Source organism: Marmota flaviventris, chromosome 17 (genome assembly GCF_047511675.1).
Source record: "Marmota flaviventris isolate mMarFla1 chromosome 17, mMarFla1.hap1, whole genome shotgun sequence".
NCBI classification, from domain to species: Eukaryota; Metazoa; Chordata; class Mammalia; order Rodentia; family Sciuridae; genus Marmota; species Marmota flaviventris.
The window spans coordinates 35,995,686-36,012,605 of NC_092514.1; the positions used below are offsets into that span (position 1 = coordinate 35,995,686).

The 16,920-nt window shown below is 46.1% G+C and overlaps 1 long non-coding RNA gene across 1 annotated transcript; it reads left to right on the plus strand.

Annotated features, from left to right (window-relative positions):
* Nucleotides 1-1,104: 1,104 nt before the first annotated feature.
* On the plus strand, nucleotides 1,105-15,485 carry LOC139702374 (uncharacterized). Its single transcript, XR_011705007.1, has 3 exons — nucleotides 1,105-1,208; nucleotides 13,217-13,322; nucleotides 15,337-15,485. It is a non-coding gene; the product is annotated as an uncharacterized lncRNA (long non-coding RNA).
* Nucleotides 15,486-16,920: the final 1,435 nt, after the last annotated feature.

Below are 16,920 nucleotides of genomic sequence, written 5' to 3' on the forward strand. Positions count from 1 at the left end.
TTTGAGGCCAAGTGACTTACTTGGCTTCTCTGAGCCTCGGTTTCCTCACCTGTAAGATGGGAGTGATGAAGATATGCACCTTGCAAAGCTTTCTGGTGAGGATTAGATGACATCATACACATAAAAGGTCTTTGCTCTGTACTTAATACACAGTGGGAAGTGTTATTTCCCAAGGAAGAACAGAGCAAGGATGGTCTCGTTCTTCTCTCCCAAGAGTCCCGGAGGACAGAGGAATGCAGACATGGGCAGAGCAGGGGCAGTTGGAAAGATGGGCAGAGAACTGTGAGTTCTGATGTCGTGTGGAGCAGTGGTGTGGAACTGGCCCGGCCTGTGGGCCCAGGGATGCCTAGATGTCATGGCACATCTGGGGCTTTTCTTCTGCTAGACCCCCTCTTCTGGGCTGCCACAAGTGTGGTGAACAGTGAAGGAAGCCCTGACTTTCAGTCACAATAGCTCAGGGACTTCATGCCACATCAAAAATCCACAGGGAGTGTGACTCTGCTGCAAACAGGCTTGAAGTTTCCAGAACTTGAAGGATTCCCCCAAATCGATCCCCACTTCCTCATGCCTAGATAATAGCCAGTTCTCCACTGCTCTCCTTTGCCTAAGCTTGAGGTCCTGGAGGAGGGGGACACCAGGCCAGCAACCCCCAATAGGGAAGCCGAGGCCCAGAGTCATTTGGTATCTTGAGGCCATGCCAAGGGTGATGGGGGGTTACAGTCATTCAGTGACACAACTTTAAAATACACTATTTATATTTATTGTGCAAACGTGGTGGCCCATAGAGTTGTGCAGCGGGGCAGCCCTGAGTAGGGCCATGATGTAGGGATGGGAGGTGTCTTCTAGCTTCCAGTCTGGTGCTCCCTCCACCACGCAAAAGCAACAGCCCACAGGTACGTGCCTGTGGACCAGAATAACACTCAGAAGCGTAGGTGCTGCTTGCTGAGCTTCAGCTTCCTGAGATCAGGGCAGCCACTTGCTAGACATGAGCCCCAGTTAGCACAGGCGCTTGTTCTCAGAGGCTGGTGTCAAATAAGTCTATGCCCCAGTGAGGTGGGAGGGCAAAGGAAGGGAAGGTACAGATGCAGAAGGGGGCATCACGGGCACAGGAGCAGAAGGAAGTCAGCGTGGATCTTCTCAGGGGCTGGGTCAAGGTCAGAGCACCGCTAGCAGAATTCAGCTGGAAAACTTAAAGTTGGGGTGACTTGGTAAGTGTGGGGATGGAGGCTGGGATGGAGGTTAAGGAGCAGAGGCTCGGTTGAAGATGGGGCAGGCTTTGGGCATCGAGTGTGGACTTGTTGGTGTATGAAGGTCATGCAATTCACCTTGTGGCTGCTGTGCCAGGTGGGGCTCAGGAGTGTTAAGAAGGAGCTGGGATTGGGGGTCTTGTCGGGCAGGTGGACCTTATTGTAATGAAATGCTCCCGGGAGCTGCTTCTAGAAGGGGGAAGACACAATGCAAATACACCAGCTCAGTGGGCAGCCACTGTCCACACTCCACACTAGGACCCTCTGCCCTGGGAGCAGATGTGGTCTGAGTGTTTAGTCTCTCCAATATCCATGTTGAAACCTGATCCTCATTGTGCGGTATTAAGAGGTGGCCCTGTAGGGGGTAATTAGAATAAGATGAGTGTCCTTGTCAAAGAGGCTGGAGGGAGTCCTTTTGCCCCTCTCACATCTCAGGATGCAGCAAGAAGTGTCCCTCTATAAGGAGCAGATCCTCATCAGACACCAACTCTACCGGCACCTTCATCCTGGATTTTCCATCCTCGAGGACTGTTGCAAATTTCAGTTGTTTATACATTCATGGGGTGTTCTGTCCGTCCTCTTACAGGCCGGGATCATGTAAAGTATGCTTTTAGAGCAGCCCGAACAAAGACTCAGTCTTGCTGCCCCATTCCAGAATGAACTGCCTTACATGGAGTACAAAAAAATAAAGAAATAAATAAAAGAGGTGGCGTAGGTATCTGACAGCCTCCTCCAAAGCATGCTCAAAACACTCATGCAGAAGAACTGGAATTTTCCCATTTGCCCAAGGAAATTTGGGTTTCTATCTTCTGCTTTCTGGCCCACTCAACATCATCTGGCCTTTTGGCAAACGTGATACTCTTTGTCCCTCTTTGTTTTAGAACCAGACCCATTTGTCTGAGCTCATGCCACTCCTGAGAAAACAAAAATTGCAGATGGAGGCCAGGTTTGGATGTTCTAGCAGGCTCCGGGAGGGCCTGGCAGGCCTTCAGCTCTGGGTCTTTCGGTCATAGTAGTTGTCATGCAATTGCGTCTCTGGACTGGCTTATTGCAGTAGTCCAAGGGCAGGCCCAGGCAGCATGAGCTAATTACATCCCCGAGGAGTTGTTAGAAGAAGACAGCCAGGCCCACGCCTCCCCAGGGCTCTGATTACCTCCAGCACACCTTCCACATCCTAATCGTGCCCTTTATTAGATCGCTGTTGGATTCCGACTAAGTTTAATTCGGTGTTCACTTTTCTAAACATCCTGGAGATGACAATTATGCAGCAGACATTTTTTAGAAACTGCCGAAGGTATCTGAAGCCACCAACTTAGGAGCTCTGATAACCGTGTTGCTTGTTTTTAATATAAGCTTTCCAGGGAGCTGACCCAGAACCTTCTGCCAAAGTCTTTGCAGACTGTTCCCTCCCTCCACTCCCCGAGCATCTCATTTAGTTAAGTGGTTTTGCCTCCTTCAGGTTGCTTCATAATTGGGGTGATTATTCATTCCCATCACTAGACAGAGCTGAGAGGAAGAGGCTGGCTTGGGACCCCAAATCCTTTGTCTTCATCCTGCTGAATTTGATCACTCATCTGGCCCTGGGTGCTTGATGTCTGTGATTTGAGGAACTGGCATGGGGTCAACCAGCCCCAGCCGCCTCAGGGCCACTGTTCAGAAGGAAGAGCGCCATTGTTATCAAGGTGTTAGCCTTGGGAAGAATGGCGATGGGGTCTTCACTCACCAGCCAGCTAGGACTGTGTGGGGACCCACACCCTAGCTACTCTGTGAATTGCATCTTGTAAGCAAAGAAGTCCTGGATGGGGTGTTCTGTCTTTACTCTCTTGCACACCTAGGTTGTCAGGTTTCTGTTCTCTCGACTAAAAGGCTCAGGGTTTACTCCAGTTGAACTGGGCCGACTGGGCTGCACAAAATAACCACACTAGAGACACAAGTACCTTTTTCTTTGGGGTCGCTGTGACAGCTCCTCTGACCTTAAGGGTCGGCAAGAAGAGAGAGAGCAAGAGCACGTGCTGACCCCTTTTATTGAGGAGAAGCTATTCAAATGAGGCAAGGCGTCAGGTTTCAGGGGGCTGAGTCTATCTTCATGATGTCCACTGTCAGCAGGTTGACTGACACCTGGGTAGGCCATACCCAAGGGCACGGTAAGAGAAGGGGTCACACACAAGGCACTTCCGTGGAAGATTCTATCCTAAAAGGGCAAGGGGTTATATTACAAAGGAACAGGTGAGCGTAGCTCCACCCATGGGGCTGTAGCAAGACACACCCATGCATGAGACACCGATCACATTTCTGTGACTGAGCGCCTCAGCACCCAGCCAGGGAGTGTGACTCAGTCAAGTGCAAGGTTGGTCTCTCACACTAGGTTGTATGTATGTGCCCAGGTTCCCCTGGAGAGTGGTAGTTTGTAAGAATGTTCTGCAATCTGCCATGTTAGAGTATGTAGGCTGGAGAGGCATGGGGCCATGTTGGGGAGCCCATTCATGACCCTGCCACATAGCACACTGAGCATACATGAGCCCTCTGTAGGAGAGCATCCTCTGTCTCCCATATTCATCCAAGACATCCTCCCTCCTAACCTGTCCTCATTATTTTGGCTATGACATCTTGCTTCTGGCTCTTAGCCCATGTTTGGATAAAGCATTGACACCTGTCTCTGGCCCATCACCCATGCCTGAATGCCCTGTCTTCTAACAACACTCTCAAGGAACTTGTACTTCTTCATAGCCTCTTGATGTCAGCAACCCTCGGGGTTACTGGGCAGAGAACCTGTCCACAGGCTTTGGCCCCATGGAAAATAAGCTTTTTAGAGAGACAAGGAAGTAAATAGACCATTACAAGATCCACGATAGGAACACAGGGTGCTAGGAAAACACCAAAGAGCAACAAGAAACCCAGGCTTAGAGGTTGCATGAACCCTCCCTGCAGGGAGAGATCTCACTAAGGGAGACCTGAAGAAGGAAAGTGGGACATATTCCAGGCAGAGGCAGCAGCAAAATATCTCAAACTGGAGAAAATCAGGAACAGTTTGGCCTTGCCAGGAAGGACCACGGAGACATGTTATGAGTTCTGTTGTAGAAAAGAGAATGGGTTCAGCCTAAGCCATGCACGATCTTGAGAGCAAGATCATACCCAGAGATCATGGAAAACCAAGAAATCAATAATTTCAGGTAAGAATTCAGACTATGATCTTATCCCCCTCAAAATGGCCTCACGTCACTTGTGAGAATTCTGATGTCAATCTGATTCTGTCTCCCTCCCCACCCACTCTCTCTTTGGAAATTACATGTTTTTAAACATTGTCCCACTGTCAAAGTTTGAAGTCATTTCTAATCTTTTGCTCCATAAAATTATGCTTCCATAAAGTTATGATGAACATCTCTTAGGGTGGTCTTTTCTCTCCTTTCTTCTTCCTTTTCAGATTCACTTTCTAAGAAAGAATTCCTCAAATGGAATTGCTGGGGCAATGTTACAAACCTCCGCAGGGCCCTTTCTTGTTTTCACTATGTCATGCTGCTTGTAAAAAACAAACAATGAACATAGAGATGATAATTCTTTCTGCTCCAAACCCCAAAAGCACTACCATAGGTTGAACCAGAAATCAGAATCACTGAATTTAATTTCCAAACCAGCTTGACAAATTTAAAAGCAAAAAATAAAAATTCTCTCCTTTCATTATTGGAGTAGAGAATTTAAGGATTTTTTTTTTCAACATTTATTCCATAATGATGAATGATTGCTCCATTTTATTGGACAGGGAAAATGGAGCCAACAATTATAGCAGTGATAATATCAGAAATAGAGGTGAAGCTTTGAAAAGCACACCCAAATTAGGGGAGGATGGACCAGACATGGTAAATAAGAGACAGGGCTTCATGGAAATCCTCTGCCATTGAGAAAAGTGAGGTCATGTCTCACTTTTGAGGGGACATGCAGTGGTGCATGCACACCTGCAATCCCAGATCCTCAGGAGGCTGACGCAGAAGGGTTGCAAGTCTGAGCTCAGCCTTGGCAACTCAGAGAGACCTTGTCTTAAAATAAAATAAAAAAACAAAAGGTATGGAGATGTAGCTCAGTGGGAGAGAACCAGAGTACCCCTGGGTTCAATCCTCTAGGTTGATGGAGTTATGAATACAAGGCAGCCGGGCAGCAGCATGCAGCCCAAGAGTGCATTTGAGATTGTGATGTAAGGCATGGAACTGGGATGAGGAGATGAGCATAGGTTGGTTGCAGTGGTGGTTAGTAGGAATATAGGAGTAGATCCATGCTCCAACACATAGGGAGACAGATGAATCTAAATTAGAGCAAAAATCCAGACAGAGTTCTTGGATTTCTGGCATTAGGCATTGGGAAACTGGAGGGGGAAATTGGAGGAGAAATAGGAAGACATGACCACATGTCAGACGTGGTGGACATAGTGCCCTGGACTTCATATACACCCAACTTCTGAGCAATGCCCAAATGAGAAATGTAAAGAAGACAGGCTTCTCCCAGGTGCTGGGGCTGTCTGGTATTTTACTGAACACTGTGCTGGAGGTGGAACCAGGATTGCTCTAAAAACTGTTCAAAAACAGCTACAAATGACCTCAGTGTACAGGGTACAGATGACCCCATGGAAGGATGGAGAGAGGAGGGGAGCCAGTCAATTCATTGCCTGAGGCTGTTTTTAAGACCCCCGGAGATCTTCTTTTTGATAAAGAAAAACTCATCCTATGGATGGCTTAGCATCCCCTAGACCTTTCAGTCTAATTTTTCTTAAGGCTATTTTATTTCATGCGGACTTAACTTGCAAGCATTTTTCATCCGGGAGCTCTGGACTGCAAAACCAAGACAACTGATGGTACCAAACAGGATGGCTTGACTTTAGGATTCTGAAAGATGTGAAGACGTCATAAACTGTGGCTTTAAAAAAAATGTTGCCCCAGCCTCTTAGTCTTATCCCACAGTTCTGACCTCTCATTGCTGGACCATGAAGACCTCCATGATTACTAGGAAGAGGGAGGGTGTATCTGTCTTGTTGCTTCATTTCTTCTAGGTCAGAAGCAATTATGATTAAGGTTCAGAGCACAGAGCTACAGGTCCTCCTGTTCATCCCTGACCCATCCCAGATGAACTGCTGCTGAGAGGAAACAAAATTGGGCTTCACTTCTTGTGCAAATTCTTCGTGATCTCTGTACACCAACAGAAGGCACAGTGAGAGCAATGACTTTTGTGGGTTGTCAGTCATGTGACATGTCTCCCCAACCTCCTTGTACTGTGGGATTCTGGCCCTGTCACCTCTCACTCTGCTTCCTAATGCAAGCGATTTTCTCTACCACATGATCTGGGATATGATGTGGCACCTGTGCCAGAGGCCCACAGCAATGGGGCCTCCTGACCTTAGACTGGATTCTCCAGAATGAGAAGCTGAAATAAATCTTTTCTGTTTACAAGTTAATGGTGTCAGGTATTTCGTTATAGTAATGACAAGCTGACTGACACAGAGAGGTAGTAGTAGCAGCGTTTCAAATGTTTTGTAACCTACAGGCAAGGAGATCTGAAAGAATCAGTGGTGGTTTTTCAGCCAAAAGGCTCCTTTGAACATTTTTCAGCTTGTAATAAAGCTGAGCTTCTCCATAATCATTGGCTACCAGTGAATGGATAAGTAAGTGGATGGATAGATGGATCAATCCATCAATCAAAAGTGAGAACCAGGGCATCTGACCTCTTAGCCCTTTCTATGCTCTTAGGACAAGTAAAATGTGTTCACATGATGAGGAGCCACCAAGGTTGTTTTTAGGGCATAATATCTTTCCAGTTTAATGTAGACTTTCTGCTACCAGAAGAAAAAAAAATCAACCCATCAATACACACACACACAGGCACACACACATATTTTAGAAAATATTAATTATTTTAATATTCATCCTGTGGGTTCCAAACTTTCTATAGATTACATTTACTCTCCTTGGCTTTTGGCTTGGAGGGAGGAAAGATGCCCCAACCTCCAGGGAAACATCTTGCAGTTAACTCATTTATTAAGTTAACAAGTATGCGTCAGGGTGCTCATTCAGTGCCAGACATTGTGTTAAATCACAGAAAATCCACAGATGGAAGAGGAATGAACCTTCTCATCCAAAGTCCACTGGATTTTTAAAGATCTTCATAATCCGAAAGCAACTGAGGGTCAGTTCTGACATATGGAACTTTAGAGTTAATGAGCAAATTTCATATGCATTTTCATTTACTCTGATCCTAAGAGCATTTATCCCCTTTGACAGGTGAGGACTTTGAGGTAGCCAGAGAGAGGTTGTGATGAGCCCAAAGATAACGCAGCTAAAAGCCGCAGCTGAGCTGAGGAGCTGCCCCAGTGTTCTGGTGACAAATCTTGTGCATATTCTACTGCACCAGGCTGCCAAGCCCTGGCACCGGTCATGTTTGGATTCACTAGAGGGAGGCGAGCTAAGGGGATTAGAGAGAAGTCTCATGTTGCCAGTTTGCTGGATGCCATGAGCTCGTTTGAGAAAGGGATTAGCGGTGGTGTTGCTAGTATAAAGCAAAACACCTCTCTCTTCTCTGCTGTTGTTGGGGATTTGACTTTTCCTGGACAAACCAATCTATACCCATGAGTGTCAGGAAAGCGATCACGAAATAAAGAGTCGCACATTGAGGAAGGTGTCTGACCCCACAACAGAGAAGGCATGTTTGATTCATGGAAATTAATACCCATCTGCAAACCCCAGTCACAACTCATTTCATCTCATCTGGGCATCCAGGCATCTGCAGGCTGCCCTTTCCTGGAAATAGTGAGGGAAAGTTGATCCCTGAACCGAAAATCCTGGCCTTCCAAAGCTTGGCCTCATCCTTCCAAAGTACTCTCTTCATCTTTCACTGAGTGCCCACAACATTCTGAACTTCTCATTTATTATCTTTTGCTCTGTATTAAAATAATGGAGTGCCACATTTTGGTCTCGTGTGTGACTGTGAACAGGACTCCTTTGATGTATGTATTCGCAGCCGTATCTCTTCTCGACCCAGCACATCGTAGGTGCTCCATAAAGGTCTTCTGTGTTTCATGAAGTAGAAACTAAAAATAGAGATCAGTTTTTCAAAAGATTAAAATCCATAAATTAACGTTAATGTCCCAGCACAGAACAATGTCTTTGGACCCTGGCCTCTGAGATCTACGGTGCTGATGCTCAGGTTGAGCAAACAAAGGTTGTGCCAGGACGCAGCCCGGCATGCCATCGTGGGAGGGTCCACATAGGTCCTCCCGCCCAGATGCGGGCCTTTTGGCCACCTCACTGCACCTGTGTGGAGCAGCTCTGGCGATTCCACTGCAGCAGCCCAACCTGCGCATCCTTTGAAGTTGTGAAACGTAGCTCTGTTTTCTGTCCTTTCACAACCTGGTAACAAATAACCTGTACTGCAATTTACACATTTTCTGGCAATCATAAACTCTTGCCTCATGAGAGAAGATGAGATGTGTTATATTTTCTTCTTCTTTTTTTTTTCCCTGGGTTCATTCTTTGGCTCAGAAAAATATATATATATATATATATATATATATATATTGTAGATAGTTTTGGGATAGGGATGCAGAGCATAGTCGTTCTGATGCATAATAAGTTCAATATCATGGCTTATTTGACTTACATAGACCTTATTCTGGTGCCAAGCTGTGTTAGATGCTGGAGACTCAGAGCTCATTAGAGGCTCATCTCTGCTTTTATAGTCCTTCCAGAAAGAGACAAGAAGATTGTTATGGTTTGGATATGAGGTGTCTCCCTAAAACTCACATGTAAGACAATGCAAGATTGTTCAGAGGTGAAATGATTAGATTATAAGAATTGTAACCTAGCTGGGCGCAGTGGTGCCCACCTGTAATCCCAGTGGTTTGGGAAACTGAGGCAGGAGGATCTTGAGCTCAAAGCCAGCCTCAGCAATGGCGAGGCTCTAAGCAACTCAGTGAGACCCTGTCTCTAAATAAAATACAATATAGGGCTGGGGATGTGGCTCAGTTTAATCCCTGAGCCCATCCCCCCCTAAAAAAAAAAAATTGTAACCTAATTGGTGGATTAATCCACTGAGAGATTAACTGAGCGGTAACTGTAGGCAGGTAGGGTGAAGCTGGAGGAAGTAGGTCACCAGGGGTATACACTTGGGGTTTATATTTTGTCCCTAATTTGCAGATCTCTCTCTCTGCTTCCTGGCTGTTGGGTCCTGAGCTGCTTCCCTCTGCCACACCCTCCTGCCACGATGCTCTCCCTCCCCTCAGGCCCCGAGCTGTGGAGTCAGCTGACCACGAACTGAACCTCTGAAACTCTGAGCCCAAATAAACTTTTCCTTCTCTAAGTTGTTCTTGCACAGGCAAATAGAGAATCTCATTTTGTGAGAACCAGAGTGCTATATAAGTCCAAAATGAATACAGAGGAGGAGTAATTATCTCCACGGAGCTGGTTTGCTGCAGGTTATCAGCAAGGCATTCCTGGAGGAGACAGACTCTCTGCTGAGTTTTGAAGAATGAGTAGAATTGATCAGATGATTAAAGGCAGCGAAAGGGACTTTTCAGTTGGAAGGAATTGCATCTTTTATGGCATGCGGATGTGAAATGTTATAGTGGGGCGGATGAAGGGCAGATTGGAATTCCAGGAGGATCAGGTCTGACTGGGGGGTACAGGGAGTTGCCAAGGTGCATGCTCATCCTGCCCAGGATGATGGGTTTGGTCATCAAGCCCATCTTTCTACTTGGGGCCAAGGGAAGGGGCAGAGCAGAGAAGGCCAACGTGAGAGCAGGGTGGAGGGTGGGCAGGAGAAGAGTCAGACACCCAGCAGGGGGAGTCTTCTGCTAGTGCAGCCTGCCCCTGGAGAGGAAGGACCCAAAAATTTGAGGATAATTATATCTTGTTCCAGCATAGGAGGGTTCTGCCGCCATCTTGAAGATTCCCCTTCCCAAATTAGTACCTGCAAACATACTTTTTCCTGAATATCTTTCTTCTCTCCAAACATCACAGTGTGATCCATCCATTTGAAGGGACAATTATGTCCACATATTCTCTTCTATAGGATTATTAAAATTATATTCAGTATTCACATAGAAGCATAACCCCCCAAATGCATTGGAAGTGGGAACAATAAACATACCTCATAAACAGAGTGTTTTCCACTGGGCTGCTGGTCTGGAACCCCTACTTCTCCAACTGCCATTGTTTGGAGAAGCATTCAGATGGAGTAATATAACACATACAGGATTCCCCCTTGCCTATAGCCTTCTTAATTCGAATGAGATTGGAGGAAAGGAGTGATGTTCTGGATTTAAGGTTGAAGAAAGCAAGAGAAAATGGTCATTTATATGCCTGTGGTCATTTAGGTGTTAAATGCCAGAGCTGGGTTCTGATTGCAGATTCCTTTCCTGATGAGAGAACTTTATAGCTAGAAGAGGGGTATGAGATGATAGGGGATGGGCATGCTCAGTTGCTGTGCTAGAAATAAATCAAAGGAGGGAGAGACTATTTGTTGAGTGTCTAGGATTCATTCCATTGCACACTATTTGGGTCTCTTGGAAACCACTGTGTCCAATTTCCTCATTTTAAAACTGAGAAATCTCAAGCCCCAAGAAAAGATATTATATGCCTAAGTCATGCAAGAAGTTCATAAGTTTTGCTTTCATTTCTGTGAATCAAACTTTAGAAGACTGTAGAAAATAATGTCACGAGTTCAAGAGAGAGGATGTTGGGGAACCCTTAAATTACGGTCTGAGAGAATCTCTAAAGGAATGAAAGGAGAACTCAGGAGGCATATGGAGTTAGATGTGCTATATGTAACCCTCAGAAGGATCTATAGATCTAAGTGTGGACAGCCCCAATGCATGGACTTCAGTTCATTACGAGAAAGAACTTTCTCGAAAGGAGACTCATCTAAAACCGAAACTGTTGCATTCATCCATAATGAGCTCCCTGTGTTTGGAAGGATTCAAAGCCTTAATGGGGAGACAGGGTGAGATCTAAGCATTATTTGAGACTGAAAACTATTTCCTTTCAGAACTGGAAAATCAAAGATTCGTATTAACAGTTCATTGATTGGCAGGAATACAAACTTCCTCTGAGCGGGGACCTTGTTTGTTTCGTTCTGCACTTTACAGATTTGAGAGCACTGACTGACTCATAAGAGCTACCCTGTCATAGGTGAGTTGAGGCCGAGGCATAAGAGATTGCACTGAGGTATAGGCACAGACCTGCACATCATCCCTCTTGCTGTTTTCAATTGGCCAAAACCAGTCAGCAAGGCAGTCCAGACTGAGGAGATGGGAAGATTGCAACTCTTGGTAGAAAGACAAAGTCACATTATAATGGACATAGGCAGGGGTGGGAAATCTGGGACATGTTTACCATTGTTATGTATCAATTTTCCTAGTGGAAAAGTGTAGACTGTGTTAAGAATACAGCAAAGATCAAAGGCAGGGTCGGGCCCTGGAGACCTATAGCCATGGCTGAGGATGGAGCTGAGGAGCTGTTAGGCTAAGGAGTAGACAGGGTTTCATTATGTGGTGAACTGAGGGGTTTAGAGGGAGGTTATGGTAGGAATCTATGGTTTGGAGACTGTGAAGTCCATTAAGGTGAAGGCTGTGTTTTATTAATGCATCCTCTGTTCCTAGGCAGAGTAGATGCTTGCTAAATGTACTGAATTAATGAGTGCATGTGTTGAATTCATGGGTGTACAGAGGCATGAAGGAACACTCTTGGTAACAGCCCTGGGAGCTGTCGTCAGTTTAAAGGAAAGATCCAGAAGTGTGAGCTTGGGATCCTTACAGACTTTCAATTTAAATACGAGCTCTACCACTTATTAGGTATCAGACATGAATTAATATCTCTTTCCTCCATTTTCTAACTTGTACAAATGGAGATGGTAAGTAAGTCCTTAAAGTTTCATTATAAGAACGAGATGAGATTGCTTAAATCAATCCTGCAGCCTGATGGCTGGCATCAAAAGTTCCCCCATCCTGGTAGCTATTGTGGTTTTAGTATAGGGAGGCGGGAAGGGTGAAGTGTGTTCTGGGGGTAACTCTAGTAGATTTATAACTCCCCAAAGAAGCTGACCCCTCAGGCGTAGAAGCAACAGACTTGAGTCTGTTACTCTTCTTCAACAATCAAAGACAACAAAATCACTCATAAAAAGTTATTAACAATACATCAGCTTTTGCTTTTCCTAAGCCTCGGCTACTATGTTTCCCATTCAGAACTACACAAAGCCGTTTGCTTCCATGGTTTTCCATCCCTCGCTCTTTGAGGAGGAGTAAAGGTGGAGGCCAGTGGGGGAGGGGAGAAAGGCTTGGAAATGAGTTGGACATATCCAGATGAAATTTTAGCTCTTCCCTGTTTGGAGCTAGGCTGGCTTTGAGCCCATATGGGAGAGACATCTGCATGGACTTGGGCAATCTGCATTAGCTAATTTCGGGTGATAACACACCCTGTGATGATGAAATGAAATCTTTGTGACAAATAGATTTCCCACCATCTGTTTTTCTCAGGTGCTACTCAAAATACAACCCAATGTTTCTATGCCCCATCCAAGTCTCAACTATAGTCCCCAAGCTTTGTGAGCTGTGACATTAACCTCTTGCACCTGTTGCAGTTATTCCCGGCTTTATAACAAACCATTCTACACTTAGGAGTTTAAAAGCACCATTCATTCACTCCTGAGCTGCTAAACTGGGTGGGGCTCAGCTGGGCAGTTTCTTCTGTTCCTCTGCCCTGCTCACGTGGCTGCGGACATCTGGAGGCTTCATTGGGGCTGGAAATCTCACATGTTCATTGCCTCAGGTGAGATGGCTGAAACAGCTGGGGACTCCCAAGAATCTTAGTGCCCCATTCAGTCTTACTAGCAGGTCTCATGACCTGGTGGTACCTGGGATAGGCCTGGTGGTGCAAGATTCAAGTGAGAGCTTTCTGGTTATTAGACCTCAGACTGACACCGTGACACTTCCTCTGCAGTCCATTGACCAGAGTGATTCACACGGCAGCCTGGATCCAAGGGAAAGAGACACAGATCCCAGCTCTTGATGGAAGGAGAAGTACATACGCTGGGATATGAGAAATGGTCAGTGACCTTGTTTGCATTGGATCTACCTCAATCCTCCTCTTCCTGCCCTTCTCCCCTCCACGGCCATCACTTTCAGCCAGATGTAAACTCACCTTTGCTGGTGTGTCATTTTATGACCCTTGAGACCTCACATCTTCTGAACATTATGCAATCTCTATTTTCTTCGTTTTGTAGAAAATGAAGCAGACATCTGTATGGGGGACTCAGGTTCCCAAAGTCACACTGACACACAGCAGCAATGGGGCTGACTCCTCATTTGGTGGTCTTGATGTTTTCCCAGTCATCATCTTAGAAAAGATGGAAAGTCATTGAACCCAAAGACTGAGGTCCAGGAACAGTCTTAGCAGGTAGAAGGGAGATTTGGTGGTTCAGGTGTCCAATACGATTACACTTTTAGTTGTCTTCTGTTAAGAGTATCATTTCAGCTGGGTGCCGTATGCATATCTGTAATCCCAGGGTCTGGGGAGGGCTGAGGCAGGAGGATTGCAAGTTCAAAGCCAGCCTCAGCAAAAGCAAGGTGCTAAGCAACTCAGTGAGACCCTGTCTCTAAATAAAATACAAAATAGGGCTGGGGATGTGGTTCAGTGATCAAGTGCCCCAGAGTTCAATCCCCAGTACTACCCAGTCCCCACCCCCCCAAAAAAAGAGTGTCAGTTCATGTAGAAGTCACAGCATCTTGCCAAATGAGACTCCTGCTTGCTGTTTGGGCTTCCCGTGGCCCCAAGGGAACTGAACTCCTCTGGTCCCCTGGTCTAGCTGGGAGTGGCTCATGTTGGCCCTGGATGGTATTTCCTTAGCCTTATTCCTGGAGGGGTGGGCGGACTCACATTTTTCCATGAGTCAGTTGTAAGGTGGGGGAGGGATGGGAGTGGGAGCTTCCCCAGATGCTGGGCAGGATGGTGCTGAGATGGAGTCTGGAACAGCCCTGCTCAGCTTCTCAGGCTCTCAAAGAGAAGTGTAACCAGAGTCACACCCACACTCACCACCACCCCCTACCTGGGTGACAGCTTCCCTCTATGAAGGCACTGGATATACCTTCAGCACCTTTTCCCTTGTCCCCTGCTTGTGTGACTCTGATGGCAGAGGCAGCACTACTCTTCATCTTTTGACCCTGGGTGTGCCCCTCCAAGCGGCTGAGTAAAGGGATGGGAACGGTTCCAAGTATCAGCCTGGAGGCCTTGGGGCCACGGGAAGCCCAAACAGCAAGCAGGAGTCTCATTTGGCAAGATGCTGTGACTGAGCGGGATGTGTCTGCTTGAACGTCTCCAATCAGGGCTCCTGGACACATCCCCAGAGGCCACTGCTTCCACCTGAGACAAATGGATCTACTGAAGGCTCGTCCCCCTGGAGACCCCCTAAGTGGAGAAGGATGGAGAAACAGACAGATAGACGCAGGATTTCCTTTTCGATTCTCCCCGTCAGCCAAAATTCCTTCCTTCTACTCCGAGGAGAGGCAGGCCCAGCTGCAGAAACTGGGAATATGGCGCACCCTTCTCATTCGACCCTTGAAGGGACACTTGGCTGCTTTCAAAATGGGCTGCTTCTCCTCCCTGTGGCTCTGAACCCCAGTCACATCCTATTTGCAGCCCTGGAGATTAAGGAGGGGAATTTGACTTTTTAATTTTATTATTCTTGTTCTTCCTTCCTGTCTCATTAGAGTCATGTTATTGGCCTAAAATACTGTATGTAAACGATGCTCTGCGGCCCATCTGGAAACCTGGATTCTCCGGGGATATAATTATGCTAAGTGATTCTCACCAGGGACAGCGCCAAAGACTTGGCTTCTACCTGGGCATTCTCTGGCAATGCATCTCCTAATTCTTCTGAGGGGACTTTTTGGTGTCCCTTGAGGCCTAATCTGGGTGTGTGTGTGTATATGTGTGTGTGTCTGTGTGTGTGAGTGTGAGTGTGTGTGATTCAAAGGTATGGCCCACTTTTGTTTTGTAAGAGCTTTTTGAATCCGTAAAAAAATATATAGATAATTTATTGCTTCTTTGTGTGTCCTCCGCAGGGAAGGGTGTTGTATGCCTTTGTCATAAGAAAAGGTCACCAAAGAGAAAATGCAACTGCGGGTGACAGTGAGACCTTGCACTGTGAGCCTCTCCATCTGGGAGTCAGAGCCTGACCCACTTTTGCTGTCACGACTGGCTGGGAAGGGAGCCTTCCCTGCTGGAGGTAGGGGCTGGGCTCTGGTTTCCAGCCCTGTCTAAGGTCACAGGGCTCAAGGGCATCAATCCAGGATTCCAAATGCATCGAAGAAGCCTTTGCCCCCATTTGCAAGAGCCCTCTTAACTCCTGCGAGCCTTAGCTTTCTCCTCTACGAAAGGAAACTAATAACCCTCACCCTGCTTATCTGCAGAACGCTGTGAGAAATCCTTGAACTAGGGAAGTGAAGGTGTTATGACCTCACTCACATGAACATTTGTCAAATGCCTGCATTTTGCATGGATTAAAAGTGTTCTTATTTGGGGGAGGCAGGGCATCACAGCCTTGCAAACTGTAAATTGTAATCATTAAACAAATGCAAAGTTGTAAGATTCAGATATTTGAAATGGTTGTGCATGGTAGAAATGGGAACAGCCCTGTGCCGCCCAAAGTGCCTGGTAGCTACTCCTGCTACACAGCCTCAGATGGACTTTTACTTCCTCCTCCTCATATGAGCGTGCCCCTCTCGCCACCCCCCATCCCCAACTCTTTTCACCTTGGGCACCCTTGTCAGAGGCATTAGTTTAGTCCCAATCAACTTTGCTCTTTACCACTTGCCCTTATGATAACCTTTAAAAAAAATTGGCTGGATAATACTGTGATGTATATATTCATATGCATGTATGGAGAAATCATAAGTCTGCAGATTAATGTATTACCGTTAGAGGATACAGCGTCCCCAGCATCCCTGGGGCTCCCGTCCCACCACCTCCTCCCCTTTCCCCTGAAAGTCTCTGCTCTCCTAACTTCTAAGACCACTAGTTTATTTCACATCAATTTTAAAACTTTCTCCATGTGGAATCACGCTCTCTCTCTCTCTCTCTTCTGTGTCTATCACGTTTTGTTCAGTTTCATGATTGTGAGCATCATGCATGTCATTATGTGTGACTGTGTTTTTTTCACTTTCCCAGCCATGAGATGCCTTTCTTTGTGCTCTGTTCTATGACGGTATGGACATTTATTTACCCTATCTCTGATACGCATTAATTACTGTTTCCAATTTGAGGCTACTGTAATAAAACTGCTGAAAACACTCTTTCATATCTTTAAAAATGCCATGATTCTGTTATAATTGACATAAATGAACCACAAGCTACACGCACTGGAAGTATATAATGTGATCAATTTTGACACATATTGATGAAGCCATCACAACAATCAACATAGTGGGCAAATTCATAGGCCCTGAAAGTTTCTGTATCTCTTCTGTGTTTCCTCCCTCCTGCCCGCATCGCAGTCTACCTCTGTCTCCAGGCAACCAGTGATCTGCTTTCGGTTACTATATACAAATTTGAATTTCCTAGAATGTTACATGGATGAGATCATACAACGTGTACTGTTTTTAGTCTGGGCTTTCTTTTTTACTCAGCATAATTACGTGGAGATTTAT